Source organism: Chiloscyllium plagiosum, unplaced genomic scaffold (assembly GCF_037043375.1).
Source record: "Chiloscyllium plagiosum isolate Xiang-an unplaced genomic scaffold, Cpla_swu_hap1 HiC_scaffold_40, whole genome shotgun sequence".
Taxonomy (NCBI): Eukaryota; Metazoa; Chordata; class Chondrichthyes; order Orectolobiformes; family Hemiscylliidae; genus Chiloscyllium; species Chiloscyllium plagiosum.
In genome coordinates this window covers 61,993,899-62,007,023 of record NW_028270178.1, presented here as the reverse complement: position 1 = coordinate 62,007,023, position 13,125 = coordinate 61,993,899, and positions in this window count along the sequence as shown.

The following is a 13,125-nucleotide window of genomic DNA, read 5'->3' as shown; positions in this document are numbered from 1 at the left end:
TTTGGTTAATGCTCAACTCTGCTTTTCAGCCAGTACTCATGGCCGAGTGGTTAAGGTGATAGGTTAAAAATCCATTCAGGTTTCCCGCATAGGTCCGAATCCAGCTGACTCCGCTATGAATGACTTGCTGCTTGGCGAGGTTTCGCTCAAAGTTCAAAAAACCTATTTTGCAAACCAGGCCGGTAATTTAATTCGACTTTGGAACTCGAGTTCTTCATCAGAAATGTTCCATATTTAAAACATTATCTCTGTTTCTCTTTCCAGATACACTGCTCGACACATCGTGTTTCTGCAGTTGTTATTGAACGTCCTGAGCAGAAGTGCTGCTTTTCATTCGATTCCTTTAATCCGTGGCCTCTGTTCACGGATTCGGGTCAATGGCAACACTTCCTCCTGCTCCCCAAAGTGCTCATTCCCCACCGCTCCCTCTCCCATCATTACAAACAACCGCAGGAAATTGCCACTTAACCATCTTTGTTCCAAAGTGAAACTCACCAGCCTCGGGAATCTCACGACCAAACGTGACTTCTCATCACTGGACATGGTGCAGGCCAGAGGTTTCTGAAGCTTTACTGTGAAAACATTGTCAATTGGCAGTTGGAAAAATGTTAAGGAGCCGAATCAATCCAGGCACCAGCTTTGGAAATCTTGAGAAACTCTTTAGGAAGTGGAATCAGAGGAGAATGCGGAAGGGTAGACTGTCGGACCGAGCAGAGACCAGAATATTGACTCTGATGTTGTCGGGACAAGAACTGGTCTGAGACATTGAAAAAATTCTCACCCCTGTACATGGGGAATAGAAACTTCATCTGGACTCTGCGACAATGAAAATCTCTAGAACACACAAGACACTGAGAGGCAAAAAGGGAGATTATCCCTGATGGAGGTGAGCTGGTTCCCAGTGACATGGGTGTGTCTGTCGTGGGGGTATCAGACTGTTAAAATGTCTCCATAATGAATGGTTCAGTCTTTCATTTGTAAAAGTAAAACAGATAGAGGACAGTAGTCGTTCAGGGAATGGCACATTGAATTTGGAATTCAGTCACGGACCGCTTTAGAGGATCGTCGAATTTGTTAGGTTGGAAGTTTCAGCGCATTCAACTGTTAACTGAAACTTCTTTGTGGAACATAGTAAAAAATCTTTCAGTTGAATTAGCAGGATCTCGTATTGACTGATGGGGCCACAGCAGGCGGCAGGACGTGGTAACACGAAATAAAAATGCGCTGAGCTCAAACACAAGAAGCATGCTCGTTCGGTATGGTGGATCAACAATACAACATTTTAAAGAAGTTTAAGCAACGATCTTTCAATGTACAGGACATGCCAACCAGGATTTGACACCATACTCGTCTCGTTATTACCAGGCGCTTTAATTAATTCATCAACGGTGTCAGCGCAGACAATGCTGTTCATATCCATATGTGTATTTAATTAGCTGTTCAATCACAGTAACTTGGACATTTGTTACTTTATGAAAGTTGCTCCATAAGAGTTTAAACTAACCTCCGCTGATACACAAAAGAAACGTTCACACCTGGACATTCTCCATTATAAATGCTCAGAACGAGCCAATCTCGTATTGCATTCATTTCAAACTGATATATTCATATGTTTAAGTCGACAGGATAAAGAAGATACGTTCATCCTCTCGGGGCCCATTAACCACGTTAGTATGCACAGAGGAAATACAACGCCAAGAGAACAGTATCATTGTGGTGAATTGATCAGCAGTGTTGTGTAAGTCAGTGTAAACAGTGGCCAATATAGGCTGACCCATTCATACCAACAGTGAGCCTTGCATCACCAATTCCTCTCTCACTTACAGCCTCACGCCCTCCAGTCATCATTGCCTTTCACTTTACTCAAACGCCCTGCTCCACTTCTCCCTTCTGCCGATCGCTTGCGGGCATCCACGTAGAACCTGCAGATGTTCGAAACTCATTCGTGGCATATAGACGCCACTCAATGGCATTGGATTCACTGCCCATCCCTAATTACTCCAGTGATTGAGATGATGAGCTACTGTACAGAAACTAGAGAGAACTTAACATAGAGGTACAGCCAAGATGCTGTTAGCGAGGGAGTTCCAGGGATTTAGGAATAGCCAGATACTTCCAACTCAGAAAGGCAAGATCCTTAATAGGTGATTTGTGGTCACAGTTTTCTCTTGTTTCTGCTGCTATTGTCCTTAGAGATAGATGTAAACAATCACAGGATTGATTCTGGCAACCAAAATAAAAACCCTGCATCTGCCATCGTTTGTGGAAGTGAGTTCCAAACCTCTCCCAAATATTGTGTGTAGAAGTGCTCACTAACATCTGTCCTGAATAATCTGAACCTCATTTTCAGACTCATTGCAGAATCCATAGCGATCTGAAACAGTTTATCGCTTCATTTTAGTGTCTTGCATTACTTTTCTCAGGTCAGCACTTAACATTCAAAGTTGTCGCAAAAACAGGCTTCATTTGTATATCAGAAACAGAAATGGCTCAGCATGTCTTACATCATCTGTGGGATAGCAAGAGTTAATGTTTCACTTCCGTTTACCATTCTTTGCAACTGACTTGTCTGATTTCTTATCATACCTACAAACGGTAGGAAACCGGAACGGATGACAGAACACAGAGATTAGGAAGTTCTGCATTTGCAGTGACATCGGAAGTCTCTATCGCTGGAGAATTGTAAGGAGACTACTGCTTAGTGAACTGATATCGCACTTCCTATGTCTAAATAAGGAAACCTGTCAGTGAATTGGAGACTTTATTGTTCAAAAGTTAAAATCAAAGAGCAGATCAACAGTAGACTAAAACAAGTAAAATTGTCATAATGCCTTATAAGGAACGCCAATGAAGACCAGGATAGTGAGGATCACCTTCTCCACGTGTTTGAATTGTTTGATGCAGTTTTCTGTGCGACGTTATCTCTCCCTTCAGGCAACTGACAAGCTCCTTGTTTGAAAATCTGAGTTGATGTATCACCAAAAGTGTTGCATGGTACTGTGTGTAAGCAGCTTGTGGAGACTGAGACTGTAGCATTGCTCACATTTTTTTTAATTCAAATTTCTGAGAAATGAAGAAGCTTAATAGCAAGCTTAATCCCAGTTTTGGAGAAGCATTGCTCATCAGTACATGATAATCAGCTCACGTGAAGATATTCCAGAATTGATATCAGAGACCTAATTCAAACCCTGCAACGATAGATGTTATGAATTCTAAGTTGAAATTCTATGTCTAATGCCTTTAACCCATTACAACTGACCATGGAAAATCCCTTCCGATTCGCCTCTACCCCTTAGGGAAGTAAAGCTGCTATTCTTATTTGCTCCAAGATACATGTGACTCCAGACGCACAGAAACTGGATTGGTTGTTGCGGGTCAGTTATCTAAACTCCAGGACCTCACTTCAGGAATTATTCAAGGTTCTGTTCGTTAATAAATGTCCAGAGTTCAGCCCATTCTTACTACCTCAACTCCTGAAGCATTTCATTTCACAATGCAGCAGAATTCTGGCAATGTGAAGGCCTGGGCAGACAAGTGATATGAATTTCACACATCCTGATTAAGATAATCTAATCAACACCTCTGGAAATTCAATGGTGTTGCCATTACCTAGTCTTCAACGATCAACAATGTGGGAGTTACTATTAACCCTAAAATGAACTGTCCTCCCTACATAAATAATATGGCTACAAGAGCAGGCCAGATGGCAAGAAAACTGCCATCAGTCATGGGCTTTCTGACTCCAATCGCTTCTCTAATACCGAGAAGGCTCACGTCAAGTGTGTGATGGAATACTCCCCGATTGACTGAACAAATATATCGACAACATACCTCAAGATGTTGGACAGCGCCATTATGAAACATTCGTCCAAAAGGATAATGCTGCCGACATTTAATAACTGAAATGAAAGCAGAAAGTGCTGGAGAGGTTCAGCAACTCTAACAGCATACTTGGAGAGAAATACAGTTAACGTTTTGAGGCCAAAATGACTCTTCTTCAGAACAGGACTGAAGAGAGGACATGTAGGACAAGAAACATTACTTCTCTGACAATTTTCACAGTTGCTACCAGGTCGGCTGAGTTTCTTCAGAGCGTTCCATTCCATGGCCATTGAGCCAGTTCGATTGGCAATTTATGTATAATTTCAAACCATTCACCACTGTCGCAGCTTTGTGATTCATCAACAATTTCCATTTGACAGCACACTCCAGCTCTAGTACTACTTTCGTCCTAAAGACAAAGGAAGTAAACGAATGAGAATATAATAATCTGCATGTTCCCTTCCAAGCTACTAATCATCACAATTGGATAGGTATTCCTTCAGTCAGTCCTTCACTGAACCAGTAGATCAGAGGGTTGCCCTCCTCCCCCACTTCAAAACATCCAAATAGTTTAATGAACTGTTCAAATAAACTTTGTCAAACTCAATTGTTAGAAGGCCAACACTTACTGGGAGGTGAGAAAACCTTCAAAAAATGTAACGCTTAAGCTAGAGAGTTAAGAGGAGCAGTTTGGATATATGTGTCCCTGTGTTCTTGCTGCAGATTCATGTTATCAGACATTTGAGATAGGCTGAGTCAGCAACTTGCCATGAATAGAAATGTTGAATTTGGTGATGCATTCACCATTTTACCAGCAAGCTGCTGAGTTGTACCATGCCTTACGCTGTTAAAGTACCGACGTAATGAAATAGAATCATACCATCCCTACAGTGTGGAAACAGGTCATTGGGCCCAACAAGTTCACACGCAACCTCTAAGGAGTATTCAACCCACAGCAATTTCCCTTCCCTATTACTTTGCACTGCTCCTGACCAACACATTCTGGAGAACGAGGTACAATTTAGCATATCCAATTTATCTAACCTTCATATCTTTGGACTGTAGTAGGAAACTGGAGCAACCCGAAGAAACCCATGCAGGCACAGGGAGAATATGCGAACTCTAAATGGTCGCCTGAGGCTGGAATCGAATCCAGGTCCTTCATGCTGTAAGGCAGCAGTGCTAACCAACGAATCACGAAAGCTAACTTCAAACCTTAGTGGAGCCATTCTTCCGAATAAGCCTGATATCAAAGACATACACGTCTCCATAGCCATTTTGCAGCAAAAGGTAGACATATGTAGACTAGACATACTCCAGCACGTGGCTGAAGGTGATCAGTTAAAGGATAGATGTTTTATCATCATTTATGAGCAGCTGACTCAGCTGCGCTACTTAAAGACTGGAGCAGGAAGTCCTCAATCAAATATGTTCTTCTTACCATTCGTCCTGCTAAGACTGCGGTATTTATCTTCATTTAGGCTATGTTATATATTTTCGGTTACACCATTATCCTGTTAGAAGGCATCCCCAGAGATTTTATTCAATGACTTTGCCTGTTTGAAATTTGGAAAGTCTCTCAGATACTGCCAAAACCTCTTCAGGAGTCTTCCCCTCCCAGAATTAGCTCTTGCCTTCGAACTTTCCCTCATTGTCAGTCCTACTCCATAGAAACTAAGTGGAGACAAATACATGTATGATGTCACCGAACAGGCCATCACCGCGCGCTTCACTCTCTCCCAGGGAGCAGCATGGCTCAGCGTTGGTGATCGATGCCTTGCAAATCCACTTGGGATGATGGGAAGAGTGGTCGTCATCTACCTATCCACCATCAAAATGAACCTGAATCTGAGAAGTTACCATTCCCATCAGTTTGAAGTACATGCATTAAATGTAGATAAATGAGACTAATTCGACTGTTTATGATATAGATTAAAAAACACAAGATTTGATCTTAATGGTAAAAAGCTGTGATTTCCGAAGCGTGAACACTGAATGCACAACTTTAAATTGCATAAGTGCAGACTTCGAGGTGTAGCTCCTGTGTGAGAATTGGAATATCGTTTGCAGACATTCAAAACGACACCTAGAAACATTATTTATCTTTCGGACTGTCTAGAAAATCGCACGATCGCAATAATTTTCGTAAAATCCCAATTGTGTGGAAGTAGGCCGTTCGGTCTATCAAGCCCACACCAAAGCAGTGAAGATTATCCCAACAAAAACCACTTCCTAATCGATCCCCTTCAAGTTTCTCACAGCGAAATAACCTGAAGTCCATATACATGGACAAGTTGGGTAATTTTCCATTTGGCAATCCACCGAAACTACACAGCTTTCATAATGTGAGATGAAAACTCACGCACACATGGGAGGAGTACAAGCACCATACAGACAGTCGCCACAGGCTGGAATTGAACTGGGTCCCTGGCACCGTGTGGTAGAAGTGCAAAGCATGTTTATTCTTCCGTCAGCTCACTGGGTTCAAGATAAAAGACATTTAAACAACTCAGGCAAAGCTTTGAAGCATATATCGTCCCTTGAAGTATGTTTTTCTTTGAAATTGAACCACATTCCAAAGTACATACATTCCAAGAGAACCGCTTGAACCTTAAGTTTTCATCACAAACAACAACAATTTCAGAATTACATGCGGCAACAGGAGTAAATGAGCTTGAACATAGTGTGGAGGGGAAAGTGCGTGTAGTGGTATTTCCGTGTAGCTGCTGTGGAGGTTGCGGTTTTGGACTGCGATGGACCAATTCAGAAATCACACCAGGTTATAGATGCACATGTTTATTTGAAATAACAAGATTTCGGACCAGAGCCCTTTCATTAGGTGAAATGGGAGGGAATAACACAGAGCACTGAATTTAGGGAAAAGAGATCAAGGGCAGACAGATCAAAATATCAGGCAAATTGTGGGAGCGGAGTGTCAAAGACGTAATCTCTAGAAGTGAACAAGAGTGTCCGACAGTGTGAGTAATGTGTCAATAACTGAGTGCCAATAGAATGGTTGACCGATGATCCAACAAAGTGAGACAGAGAGATAATTACAAACCGTTATAATAAAGTTGTACTGGAGACAAATCAAGGCACTGGAATGACATGGAACAGAAACAGAAGCAACTGGAAAACCGCTCCACAACAAAAACACCAGAGGAAGGGACACCAGCTCCGAAACATTAACTCTCATGTTCCTCCACAGATGTCCCCAGAGCAGCGAAACACCTGCCCCCCTTCGCCACGATGCCCCAGTCTCGTTCCCACACCCCGCCCAGTAACCCTTGCCCTTGCTCCTGGTTTAATAAATTCCCAGTTTTCTTATTTTTCTTTGGCAGAGTGACATGCCGCGAGACTGACCCAAATTATCAGTTAGCCAATATTGAACAAAGTGATTAAGGTAGAAGGACAATAACAACTTGTCACGGTGATGGTGTGAAAACAGAACAATTAAGGAAGATTGCACAGATACAGAACAGTGTGGTGGGTTACATGTGGTGTGACATTAACCGAATATCATGGTTGATGCCATCACCAAAACGAAGGCAGTTGGCGACCCGATTCTGTTTGGCGATTTTGCGTTGTTGTGTATCTCGAAAGCCACCTTGGCCGACATTTAGTCGAAGGTTGAAAACCAAATGTCCTTGATTGCTGAACTCTTCCCCGACTGGGTGTGAATAATCCTGTCTGGCAATTGTTATGCCGTTACCATTCATCCATTGGCACACCATCTGCATGGTCTCGCCAATATACCATTACTGAGTATCTTGTGGTATCTTGTTGTATCATTGCCTGCTGCATATGTGACAAACAACATTGCCTGAGTCACATGAGTACCTGTCGTGTACGTGGTGGGTGGTGTACCAACGGGTCATGGTAGTGTCCATGTCTTGCAAAGGTTGCGAAGGCATGGTGCTGTGGTGTCGTGGTTAATGCTATGTGAAGGTTGAGTAGTTTACTGTAAACGGTCGTATGTTATAATTTTGCTGGGTGTTTGAAGGTGAGAATTGAAGCCATGGGGATGTTCTTAGTGAGATGCTCATCATCATCGGTGACATGCTGAATCCTGTGAAGAACGTGCTGAACTCCAGGAAAGTACTGACGATGAAAGATACTCTATTAGTTGCATTCTCTGTCTGTCTTCTGACGAGTTCACAGCAGATTTTCACTGTGGCACACCGGAATTGGCGATCAATCAGTTCAACAGGTACCCCATCATCATGAAGATATCCTTCAAAATCTTTAGGTGTCTATCGCATTATTCCTCATCTGAACGGTTCCTGTGCAGTTGAAGCCCTTGTCCTTCCGGTATGGCTTCTTTAATATATTTAGGGTGGAAGCTGGAGAAGTGCAGTATCGTGTCGTTCTTCTTGGGCTTGCGGTGGAGTGAGATGCTGAGGTGTTATTTCTTAATTTTGGTTTGAGATGGGTTTGGTTGTATCATCCTTATAAATGGAATAGGCATTCAGTTAAAACCACGAACAGAAATACCAGGAGAATCTCAGCAGATCTTACAGCGTCTATTCAGAGAGAATCAGAGACAAATATTTCAAAACTTCATCAGAACTCGGTAATCTCCCACAGGCACTGCCAAACTGGTTAGTTTCGACAGCAGTTTCTGTTTTTGCTTCAGATTCCCAGAATGCACAGTTCTTTACATTAACCATTAAAGCAATGCAGAAACTTTTTTTTATCGTTCTGTTTCGAAAACATTTTCCTGACCCCATTAGAAACATGAAACGGTGCTGCACAGAAAACAGATGTATTATGAACATCAATCGCTGTCGCCCCGGGGCTATTGAACCAGTAACATTTCAGTTAACAGTCGAATGAGCTGATACTTCCAACCTAACACCTTGGACGATCCTCGAAAGCAGTCTGTGATTGACCTACCACTTCAGGCTGCCATTCCTAGAACGACAACTGTCCTCTATCAATTTTACTTTTCCGAAATAAGGACTGGGACATTCATAATGGCGACATGGGAACAGTCTGATCCCATCCACAACAGACACACCCATGTCACTGGGAACCAGCTCTGCTCCAGTCGGGAACATCTCTCTTCGAACCTCTCAGTATCTTGTGTGGTATCGGGTATTTTCGTTGTCCCAGTGTCCATACAAGGTTTGTATTCCTCATGTACAGGACCGAGAATTACTTCAATGTCTCCAATCAGTTCTTGTCCTGAGAACATCAGAATCAATGTCCCGTCCTCTTAAAGAATGGAAAGTTGTCCTGACTGATTCCGATCAGTCTGACTATTCACCCTTCTTCATTCTCCTCTGAGTCCTTTTCCCAAAGAGTTTCTGAAGATTGACAAAGCTGGAGACTGGGTGACGTGTTTTGCCTTCTTAACACTTTTTCACCTGACAAGTGACAATATTTTCCCAAATTCTGTTCACAATCGTCTGTATTTCACCATGTCCAGGGATGAGAAGTCACGTTTTTTGGAGGGATTCCCGAGGTTGGTGAGTTTCGCTTTGGAGCAAAGATGGTTTGTCAGCAATTTCCTGCGGCAATTTATAATGATGGGAAAATTAGTGGTGGGGATTGACTCTTCGACGAGCGGGGAGAAGTGTTGCCACTGACCAGAGTTAGTGAACGGAGGACGGGGGTAAAAGGAATCTATTCAAAAGCAGCACTTCTGCACAGTACATTCAAAGAATACTGCAAAACCTCAATGGGTCTGGCAGTAAGTGTGAAAAGAGAAACGGAGATAATGTTTTAAGTGTGTTGCATTTTTGATTAATAACTTGAGTTTGCTAAGTCTAATCAACTGACTGGTCTTGTGTGTTGAGACGAGATTTCTGAACTGTGAGTGAAAACTCGTCCTGCATGACATCACTGAAAACGGAGCCAGCAGAATTCGAACCTGCGGAGGGAAGCCCCAATGGATTTCTAATCAATCACCTGTATCACGCGGCCATGACGACACGCGTGCAATGCTGCCTTAGTATGTCTTATGTAATGGAAAGTTCCAACCTGAAACACCAGGATTTGGCTTTTCCTGGAACCCCAGTATTCACTGTCAGACTCTCTTTATTTCGAAAGGAGGAGGATGCTGGGGTGCCAAGAAAAGCCAAATTCTGGTGTTTCAGGTTGGAACTTTCCATTACATAAGACACACTAAGACAGCATTGCGCGCATGTAGTCATGGCCTCATCAATTTGAATTGCACACATATTGATGAGAGATAAAGTGGATGGGTAAGAACCATTTTCATGCGCAGAGCGGTGAATAAACACAGCACTGGATCGCGAAAGAAAAATGTCCTCGCATTAGTGCGGCATGGTGGCACAGTGGTTAATACTGCTGGCTGACAGCGCCAGAGACCCGCGTTCAATTGCCGCCTCAGGCGACTGACTGTGTGGAGTTTGCACGCACTCACCGTGTCTGTGTGTGTTTCCTCCGGGTGTTCCGGTTTCCTCCCACAGTCCAACGATGTGCAGGTCAGGTCAGGCGAATTGGCCATGCTAAATTGCCCGTAGTGTTAAGTAAGGGGTAAATGTAGGGGTATGGGTGGGTTGTCCTTCGGCGCGGCGGTGTGGACTTGTTGGTCCGAAGGGCCTGTTTCCCCACTGTAAGTAATCTAATTTGTCTAGCCCTATTCACTGCCAGTAGAATTACGCTCATTGAAGTCTTCTTGAAAAAATTCACCACTGGCCAATCTGATGTGCAAATGAGGTCTACTATTTTTAATCAGAGGTCAAAATATGAAAATGTTTCAAATACACGGAGCGGCACTGGAGAGTGCAGACCTACCTTCAGGGACTTATTCTGCTCTGATGTACACCCCGAGAAATTGGGACGAGAGTGCGTTCTCACAGCTGAAGGGATCGAACATTTAAGAAAATGATAAGGAGGATATTCACTCTTTCAGATGGTAGCAAATCCGTAGGTTTCCTAACAACAGAGGGCTGTGAAGGCGAGGTGTATTCAAGGCTGTGATAGACAGACATGGAGCATCACGGAGATGAGGATAAAAACGGGGGTTGAGAATTAACCAAACCAGCCATGATCTCATTGAATTTTGTCGCAGACTTGATAGGCTAAATTGCTTCCATCTGCTCTCGTATCTTTGCCGTCATTTGGAAGATACCGGACACCATTTTAAAAGAAGAAAAGCACAACTTTAGGGAGAGGTGGTTTCAGTCAAACTGAATCAAAATTATTTATTGAGCGAAAAATCACACTTGGCATGTTTCCAGATTTCTTTGCTAGCATGACTAGCAGAGTTGATCAAGGTCGTCTCATTGTACTTGGGCATGAAACAAACAAAGATTAGTGACATAATCTTCATTTTATTTATGTCAAAGTAATATTTTTCCTGATGGTCACAACAAAGGAGATGGTTTCCAAGAAAAGACAGATACTAAGTCAGCTGTAAACTAATCGATGACCAAAATATGGCTCGCGTTGTTCTCTGGGACAGATATGATTTATTGATTATTGTCATCCAACCTTTTTTCTTACCATTGAACCGTGAGTGGGAGATGGGTAACTAAGATCACCCGTAACTATGGCCATCTTTTATCACTCACATGTAGTTTTTTTTCTTGTACGTAGTGGTTACTGCGAGTGCACTTGGAAACTACACCTGTGGATGACTTCTTTCCTCACCGTTCCTCATTTCTACACAAACACGTTTTACATCCTTATCTCCTGAATAAAAGTAATATGCAACCAATTGATAAATGTCACTAATACCTTGGCATTTCACACGCCTCTCTTTGTCACCTTCCAATGTAAATTAATAATTTGTCGGGTTGCAATTGCACACAATAAAAGGTAACAAAATACAGGGAGGTGTACCAGGTTTGCAAACGCACGTTATTGAAGCTAAATTGCAGGTTTCTGCCCAAAATACGATCACGGAAGCATGCACCGAATCGTCAGGAAGCACACAATAAGTCCAGTTCCAGAGGGCATGACAGGAACAGCACCAGAAAAACCACCAAAATACTTCTCTCGGCTAATATTTTGGATGTACATCTCAATGAGCAATCGAGTTTTACATATGTTCCAACAGTAATTACAACACAAGGAATTAACCAGTGCTGCAGACGGTCCAAGCCCCTGAATCAGAAACAATCAATGCCCTACATACAACTACAAGAACATCTGCCCGTGGCGTATACGGGCTGGCTGAAGTTCATTATTGCAGCTCGCTATTTGTCTGACTGTTTCTCCGATATAGTGTTTTTTGCAGTCCCTGCGTGGAATCTTGACAACCACATTTGTCCTGCACAAGATGGGCATTGGATATTGTTTTCTGGTGAGCTTTCCCTCAGCGAGGCTGTTGGTTTATGTGCTGTCCTAAATCCGTGTGTTCAGAGATGTCTGGCTATCAGTTTTCAGAAATTTATTTTAAAAAAGGGAAGCATGGGTGTTTCAATTGCTTTATGGCATATCCTAGTTGACAATTTAGTGTGCCAGACATCTGGGAATGCAGTTGTGGGATACATATTCTTGGCAAAGAATTTATGTGGCCGTCACTAATTGCCACGGCCAGCTGTCCCGAGTAGCTATACGTACAGACAGCATGCATCCTCGAGAGCAGCACAATAGTACTAGAAAATGGCAATCAGAAAGCAGCCAGAGATTTTCTAGAAGCAGGGCACCCATCCATGGATTCCATCAATAAACACATTGATCAGGATCCAATCTGCAACACCAACAACCGGACCCAGCGGCAATGAAACTAAATCAATTCCAACCGCCACAGGATAGTAGGCTTCACAACAGGCTCTGCAACCCTGAGGATGTTACCCAGAACTGTGAGGATCCCGCTTCCCAGCACCGCAAAACATTCCAACAACATCTCCATGAAGCCAACGAGCTTCACATCTTTCTGCTCCAAAGCACTCCGATTTTTCACAGCAGAGTTCACATTGAACTCCCGCGTGCAAGGTGAGGATGCCAAACCCAACATAATCAATAATGGCAGTGAGAGCGAGGGCAACAATTTCCATTGTCATATGGACAGCCACAAACACTCTCTTTGAAAGGTACCTTTAAATATGAAAGTCTGTGCAGCAGTATAATCGGGGAACCAAGCAGCCTGCGCTGGGTATTTATATTTCAGACAATTTCCATTGTTCACCGTTTTCACTGAAAGTGAATGGATATTACTACTTCATTGCTGATATGAAACCAGATTCTGCATTGTATCTGCTCGCCGTTTTTGTTGTTGCAGTGGCAAAAAGGTTGGCAATCGCGATGAGCAATGTTTTTTGTATTTCTCGCATTTCCTTCATTACTGTCCTGGTGAAGGGAGCTGGTGATTGGTCCTCTCGATCA